Source organism: Pan troglodytes, chromosome 16 (assembly GCF_028858775.2).
Source record: "Pan troglodytes isolate AG18354 chromosome 16, NHGRI_mPanTro3-v2.0_pri, whole genome shotgun sequence".
Classification (NCBI taxonomy): domain Eukaryota; kingdom Metazoa; phylum Chordata; class Mammalia; order Primates; family Hominidae; genus Pan; species Pan troglodytes.
Genome location: NC_072414.2, coordinates 33129892 through 33138427, shown reverse-complemented (window position 1 = coordinate 33138427; position 8536 = coordinate 33129892). Strand labels below are relative to the sequence as shown.

The 8536-nt window shown below is 42.4% G+C and overlaps 1 pseudogene; it reads right to left on the bottom strand.

Annotated features, from left to right (window-relative positions):
* Nucleotides 1-3347: 3347 nt before the first annotated feature.
* Nucleotides 3348-4587, bottom strand: LOC740005 (CBY1-interacting BAR domain-containing protein 1-like; annotated as a pseudogene).
* Between the last annotated feature and the right edge of the window lie 3949 nt (nt 4588-8536).

The window sequence follows — 8536 nt, the reverse complement described above, 5'->3', positions numbered from 1 at the left end:
TGGTCTCGAACTCTTGGACCCAAGCGAACTGCCTACCTTGGCCTCTATTTCTTTCAAGTCAAATGATTTTGTTAGACTATGTTTTGGTGTTGGTCATTCTGGATCACCATTTTCAGATACAGTGTGATTTTTAAAATATGCTGTATAGTTTTTTGTTTGTTTTTTAGAGATGGGGTTCTTATTATACTGCCAAGGCTAGACTCCAACTCCTGGCCTCAAGTGATCCTCCCAAAGTGCTGGGATTACAGGCATGAGACGCCCTGCCCGGCCATCTTACATAATATTCTTAATGCATTTTAGCTTTTTATGCACCAATATATTAGAGTGTTACTCTATTTATTTTTTATTTTTTTTATTTTGAGACACTCTCACTCTGTCACCCAGGCTGGAGTGCAGTGACATAATCACTGCTCACTGCAGTCTTGACTTCCTGGGCTCAAGCAATCCTCCCACCTGAGCCTCCCAAGTAGCTAGGACTAGAGGCATGTGCCACCATGCCCAGCTAGTTTTCAAAAAAAATTGGGGGCTGGGTGCAGTGTCTCACACCTGTAATCCCAGCACTTTGGGAGGCCGAGGCAGGCGGATCACAAGGTCAGGAGTTCGAGACCAGCCTGGCCAATATGGTGAAACTTCATCTCTACTAAAAATACAAAAATTAGCCAGGCACTGTAGCATGCGCCTGTAGTCCCAGCTACTCAGGAGGCTGAGGCAGAAGAATCGCTTGAACTCGGGAGGCGGAGGTTGCAGTGAGCCAAGATCACGCCATTCCATTGCAGCCTGGGTGATAGAGCAAGACTCCATTTCAAAAAAAAAGGTTTTTTTTGGGCCAGGCATGGTGACACATGCCTGTAATCCCAGCTACTGGGGAGGTGAGGCAGGAGAATCACTTGAACCTGGAGGTGGAGGTTGCAGTGAGCTGAGATCACGCCACTGCACTCCAGCCTGGGTGAAAGAATTAGACTTCGTCTCAAAAAAAAATTTTTTTGGCGGGGGCAGACAGGTTCCCACTATGTTGTCCAGGCGGTCTAGAACTCCTGGCTTCAATCAGTTTTCCTGCCTTGGCTCCCCAAAGTGCTGGCATTACAGGTGTGAGCCACCACGTCAGGCTAGGCTCAATTAATTTTTTAACTTCACAGAGCTTCCTATTTTGTTGTTTTTGTGTAGTGTTAAAATCACAGTGGTTTGCTTTCTGAGATTTCTTGGCTTTGTCTTCTTCCCTAGTACTTTTATCTCTCTTTCCTTTCTGTTTTCCCTACCCTGCTCAGTTTTTGTTCCATTTCTAGAAGTTTCTCCCCAGTGTGTGAACTTGTCCTGGAAGAGATCCATGGTTGGTTATTATACAGAGCTTATAGGGTCTAGACTGTTCAAGCCTGGGTATACCTTCAGACTGTGGGATCCTTACATGCAATTGCTATTGGAGTGAAAAAAACCCTTTTGGTTTCAGCTGTTGTTCTCAAATTGGCGCTTAACACTCTCTAGTGAATACCAATTTTCTTCTTAGGTCTGTCAGATACCCCATTGCTTCCCTCTACTGTTTTTCCCACATGGATGTCAGTATCTCTTGGGTTGTCCCCACCTCTTTGCAATTTCAGGTTTATGAGTTACTTCATCACTCAGTATGTTGTAAATATTGTTCATGGGTTTGGAGTTTTGTCCTCTAATTATTCTGTTTTTACGTGGGGATTTTAGAAGATCTAGAAAGTATGCCACCGTTACCACCCTGCCATCTTCCCAGAATCTTGGTATATACTTTCCTTGCTTCTAAAAGGCCTAATACTATGGCTTCCATCTTGGGTGCACTCTTTCTGTCAGATCACTTGCTCTGCTTGCCATGTTGGGAGAATACTCTTGGGAGGATTCGGCCCGACAGAGAACCAAGGACTCCAGCCGACAGTCTGTGAGGGACTATGTCTTCATCTCCCACAACCAAACAGTGGTCATTCCTCTCAGTAGATCCTCCCCAGTCAAGCCTTCAGGTGACTACAGTCCAGCCTATAGCTTGACCACAAACTTATAAGAGACCGTGAACCAGAATCATCCAGCTCAGCTGATCCTGGATTCCTGACCCCCCAGAAACTGGGAGATAATAAGTATTTGCTGCTTTTTTTTTTTTTTTTTGCTTTTGAGAAAGTCTTTATTTTTCTGTTATGAATAATTGAATTTTCTAATTATCCCAAATGATTTTATAAATTCCATAACTTTTATATGCCTGCCTGGGATCCATGAAATAAAAGTATAATTCCTTACCAAAAGAGAAGCATCATATACACTGAAAGTCTCCATGTTTTATATTTTCAAAAATAAAAGTGACTGTATACCCTTTTATTAACTATATGGTAGCTTGGTAAAATTTTTATAGAATTTTTAATGATCTATAGTGTTCTATGATGAGGCAACATTCCACCAAATTAGCCTTCCAAAAGTTGCAGTATCATCTATAATTATGACAGCAGTTTTGTTTTAAAACCAGAGTCAGACTGAATGTGGCTTTTTTACAGCTGAAATTTATGCCTTATGTGTATTCATAAAACACTGATATCTTAGTGTCACATTATCTTTACTCTTTGATTATACTCTTCTTGAAAAGTAAATTTACTTATCAAATGATAAAGTTTTAGGGAAAGTTAAAAAAAATTTTTTTTCTTAAGGCTTCATGGAAGGCCGGGCACGGCGGCTCACACCTGTAATCCCAGCACTTTGGGCGGCAGAGGCGGGCGGATCACGAGGTCAGGAGATCGAGACCACGGTGAAACCCCGTCTCTACTAAAAATACAAAAAATTAGCTGGGCACAGTGGCGGGCGCCTGTAGTCCCAGCTACTCGGGAGGCTGAGGCAGGAGAATGACGTGAACCCGGAAGGCGGAGCTTGCAGTGAGCCAAGATCCCGCCACTGCACTCCAGCCTGGGCGACAGAGCGAGACTCCGTCTCAAAAAAAAAAAAAAAAAAAAAAAATGCTTCATGGAATAGAATTACATGTAATCAGAATGACTACATAAGACCCTTTTCTGGTAATGAAAGCATGGAGTCTTAACCAAAAAGCTAAGCAGAATTGTTAGATCCTTTGGTTTCTGTCATAATGCACTATTGGAACTTCAAGTAGATATAGTACACTAATATGAAATACTTTGAAATACACCATCTTTTTAAAAAAGGCACTTACACAAAAATGTAACACTAGGTAGGATGTTGAAATGACTGGTATGCAATATTTTTTAACGCCTTCATTTTTGGTCAGCATAAGTTTTCTTTAAATATTTTTCTGTTTCCAGTTGGACTTCACTTTGAGGCTTAACATATCAAAGTGAGTATAAAGTTCTACAATTTAGTCATTGTGGATTTTTTGTCATTTATGATGAAAATGGAAATGTGTAGTTAAGAAAATTTTCTTCTTCTGTAACATCTAACTCTTCATCCTCATCATCTTCTGCTTGTTGATCCTTTCTTAGTCGACAAGTGGATACCTGTCTTGTTCCAGGTACACACTTAGCTGACAGTGATCTCTGAAGAGGTGACTTTGAATTCGCTCTTACAGTATCTAAACAAGATGAATAATCTGGTGCATACAGAGAATTTCGGAAAACCTCTAAATCTTCATCTTCATCAACGTTTTGTATATTCCGGTAGGCAGCAGTGTAGACCTCTAAAGCTTTGTCGTGAAATAACATTTCGATTGTGATAAATTCAGAAAATATAGTCTTTATATCCTTCATTTTCTGCCTTTCAAAGTTGTTAATAGTTTCCTCCAGATGACGACTTGTTCGGCTAGCATCCATTGCAGTTCTCTATAATTCCGTTTCTGCCTGTGAAATAACATGTCGATCAGATGGGTTTCGCTGACGTGTTCTTTCTAACTGAGTTAATTGCTTAGCTTTTCGATTCCTTGCTGTGAATGTTGCTTTGAGGTCATCCCGTTTCATTTTCACAATGGTCCCATAAGCTTTCAAGGGTTCAACTACCTTGTTTTGTTTTGTTTTTTTGAGACGGAGTCTCGCTCTGTCACCCAGGCTGGAGTGCAGTGGCGCAATCTCGGCTCACTGCAAGCTCCGCTCCCCAGGGTTCACGCCATTCTCCTGCCTCAGCCTCCCGCGTAGCTGGGACTACAGGCGCCTGCCACTTCGCCCGGCTGATTTTTTGTATTTTTAGTAGAGACGGGGTTTCACCGTGTTAGCCAGGATGGTCTCGATCTCCTGACCTCGTGATCCGCCCGCCTTGGCCTCCTAAAGTGCTGGGATTACAGGCGTGAGCCACCGCGCCCGGCCCAGGGGTTCAACTACTTTGGCTTCAAGTCTTTCAACCTCTGCTTGTCGATAATCCTGAAGTTTGGCAAACTCATCAGCAAAGTTCATCAGGCCCAGCTTTAAATGTGGGGTCTCTGTAGCAGCATACGCATTGATTTCATTCACCAGGTGGTCTGCTTTGTCTCTCAGCCTGGCAGTTTTCCGCACATAGGCAGCGAAGATTTGGCACAGTTCTCCAAAATGCTTCTCCACATTTGAGACAGCTGTTTGCAGTTGTTTCGTTTGAGCGTTCCGATTTTCCAGGGTGCACCTCATCATGCTGCCTCGCGCACGGCAGGGGACCTTGCGGGGGCCCCGTATTTGCTGCTTTAAGCTGCTAAATTTGGGGTAATTTGTTACCCAGTGATAGATAACGAATGCACCTGTGAACAGATGATCCCACCTTGTGGTCCTAGATGTCTTGCTGCCTTTGATGGTGTTTTTCTAACTTTTTTTTTTTTTGACATTTAAAATATACAGTAAAGTCAAAAGATTACACAGTGAGCACCCACATACCCACTACCTAGATTCTACCACTCACATCTTTCTGTGGCTTTTTTTTTTTTTTTTTTTTTTTATTGAGACGGAGTCTCGCTCTGTCTCCCAGGCTGGAATGCAACGGCATGGTGTCGGCTCACTGCAACCTCCACCTCCTGGGTTCAAGTGATTCTCCTGCTCAGCCTCCCGAGTAGCTGGGATTACAGGCGCCCACCACCACACCTGGCTAATTTTTGTATTTTTAGTAAAGACGGGGTTTTACCATGTTGGCCAGGCTGGTCTCGAACTCCTGACGTCGTGATCCGCCTGCGTCGGCCTCCCAAAGTGCTGGGATTACAAGCGTGAGTCACCATGCCCAGCTGGCTTTTCCATCTCTTGATGTGCCATGGAGAATAAATCCATTCCCTCTCCCAAGTGATAGTCCTTTGACTGCTTGGAGATGAGTGTCACGACTTCTCCAAATCTCCTTTTTTTCCCAAACCCTTCATTTCTTGCCCTTGCCCTGTACTCCTGCTGCTGTTGGTTTTTAGCTGGATTTGGCTAAAGGAAAGCACTGGTGGAATCTAGGAGGGAAGCGGGAGGACACCAGGATATTGTACCTGCCTCATTCTGCCCTGGGTAGTATTTCCAGCATTGGCTACATCTCCTCTATGGCAGCATTACCAGCCTGACAGGCCTGCCATGGTTTCAGCTTCTACAAGGTCATTCTGGCTTCTAGGCCCTAGTAATACCACTTCTTTGCTTTGTTCCTTCAGCTAAGGTATAGTAGTGTCTTCCCACTGTTGATAATCTCTAGACTGCCTCACCTTCTCATCTCCTCCATCAGCCATGCAATTTATTTCCTGTACTAAATTTCCTGTTTCCAATACTTAGAATGCTTCCTGTTTTCCTGGTTAGAGTCTGACAAATACAGGGGTATACCACATAATTTTTGAGGAAGATATATGTCATAAGAGGACACCTGTAGTGCTTACCACAATCATCTGTGATTTCTCCCAGAGAGAGGAAATCATGTTGCATGAATTTATGTTGTCTTATCTGTGCCCTGCTGTCCACATAATGCCTGGAGGAATGAGAAAAGCCCTCTTTTCAGAGGTGCATTGTAATTAGAAGTAAAAAACTTACAATAATATTTTGGAACATGGTATAGTAGTGAGTTATAAGCGTAGGAAAGGAAGTGGTGTTTGGAGTGATATCCTATAAATGAGACTAGAAGAAACTTGACAACCAAGAAAGATTTAGATGTCAGAGGATTAGATTTTGGTCAGGCAGATGAATGAAAAGCTAACTGTATGTTGAAAATCTCCCTTCGGTTAGAAAAAATTAGGACTAGTGATGATGAAATGCAAATACCAGTAATATTGTATGACTCGTTGCTAATGTTTAAAAACAACAGGGAAATCAAAGTATCATCCATCAGTTGTGTTTCTCATTGTATGACATAGATTAAATCTTTCATTTGCTGTTATTTTTGTAAATATCAACGATGTGTCATTGTGATATTCCTACGCCCCCCGCCCCCCTGATTTTGTTGTAGGTGCTGAACAAATAATAGGAATTCAGGAAGAATGAGGAAAGAATACATGAATTTTGGAAAATGTTTCTGGAAATCACCACAGTGCGATTCTAATCTCAAAATTAAATAAAATAAAGAAATAAATATTTAAAAAGAAAAAATGTGTACGCCTCTAAAGGATGAAGGAATTCTGACTAATCAACAGCAGTGATGAATTTAAATAGTTGACCTTGTCAGATTGGTATGAGTGGTTTTCTGGGGGATTTTTGGATTAAGAATTCCAGGAATGAGAGAAGAAGAGAAGTGTTAGATACTCAAAATTGGGCTATCGGTAAAGCATTTTGATCTAGCATCTTGTGAAATCTCAATTACGAAACTAATCTGTAGTGATTTCCAGGTGAGAGTGGTAACTGGAAACTTTCAAGGAAGACTTAGAGGAACAAGAGAGGAATGCCAGGAAATTTTAAAAACTTTTTTATTGTGAAATATACTTAGAAGTTAACTAAATGAAAATGTACTGTTTACGGAAAAATCCAAAGTGAACATCCAGTTCAAGAAATAAAACATTACGCGGCCAGGCAGGGTGGCTCACGCTTGAATCCCAGCACTTTGGGAGGCTGAGATGGGTGGATCCCGAGGTCAGGAGTTCGAGACCAGCTTGGCGAACATGGGGAAACCCGTCTCCACTAAAAATACAAAAATTAGCCAGCCGTGGTGGCACATGCCTGTAATCCCACGTACTCAGGGGGCTGAGGCAGGAGAATCACTAGAACCCTGGAGGCAGAGGTTGCAGTGAGCTGATTTTGCACCACTGCACTCCAGTCTGAGTGACACAGTGAGACTCCATCTCAAAAAAAAAAAAAAGGAAAGGGGGTGCATTTTACCACCACTTACCACCACTATTGATGTTCCCTTTGTTTAGTTATTGCAAACAGTGTTGCTATGAGGTTTCTTATATATGTATCCTGGTGTAAACATGCATGAATTTCTCCAGGAGTGGATTTGTTACATATGTATATATTTAATTTTGCTGCCTTCTGCCAAACTGTTTACTGATTTACATACCCAACAGCAGTGCATGAGAGTTCCTAATATGCCACATTCTCACTAACATTAGGCGTACTGTTTTTTATTTTATTTTATTTTATCTTATTTTTTGAGATGGAGTCTTGCTCTGTTGCCCAGGCTGGAGTGCAGTGGTGCAATCTCGGCTCACTGCAACCTCCGCCTCCCAGGTTCAAGCAATTCTCCTGCCTCAGCCCCCTGAGTAGCTGGGATTACAGGCATGCGCCACCACGCCCAGCTAATTTTTGTATTTTTAGTAGAGACAGGGTTTCACCATATTGGCCAGGCTAGTCTTGAACTCCTGACCTCAGGTGATTCACCCATCTTGGCCTCTGAAAGTACTATGATTACAGGCGCGAGGCAACACACCCAGCCAGAAGAGAGAAATAACTTAATTTGTATGGGTCAAAATCATTTTTGAGGATACAGTCTAAGTAGAAATAAATTAATAATAAGGAAAATAAACAGAATAGCAAATACAATTACTTTGTAAACAAAATTAAATATTATAAAATAATTTTTTTTTTGAGATGGAGACTCAGCCTTTCAAAGTGCTGAGATTACAGGCGTGAGCCACCGTGCCCAGCCTAAAATTAAAATTTTAAATTTTAATAAAAAAAATTAGCCTGATGTGGTGGCATCCACCTGAAGTCCCACCTCCTAGGGAGGCTAAGGTGGGAGGACTGCTTGAGCTGGGGGGATGGAGGCTGCAATGAGCTATAATTGCACCACTGCACTCCAGCTTGGGCAACAGGGCAAGACTCGGTCTCAAAAAAAAAAAACAAAAATTATTTTCTGGCCTGACACAATGGCTCATGCCTGTAATCCTAGCACTTTGGGAGACTGAGGTGAGAGGATCGCTTGACCCCAGGAATTTGAGACTGCTGTGAGCCATGATTGTGCCACTGCCCTCCAGCCTGGGCAACAGACCAAGATCTTGTCTCAGAGAGAAAAATTATTTTATTTTTCTTTTCTTCTCTTTCTTTTTTTTTTTTTTTTGAGACAGAGTGTCACTCTGTTGCACAGGCTAGAGTGCAGTGGCGCGATCTCAGCTCACTGTAACCTCCACCTCCAGGGTTCAAACAATTCTCCTGCCTCAGCCTCCCGAGTAGATGGGACTACAGGTGCATACCACCACGCCTGGCTAATTTTTGTATTTTTAGTAGAGACGGGGTTTCAC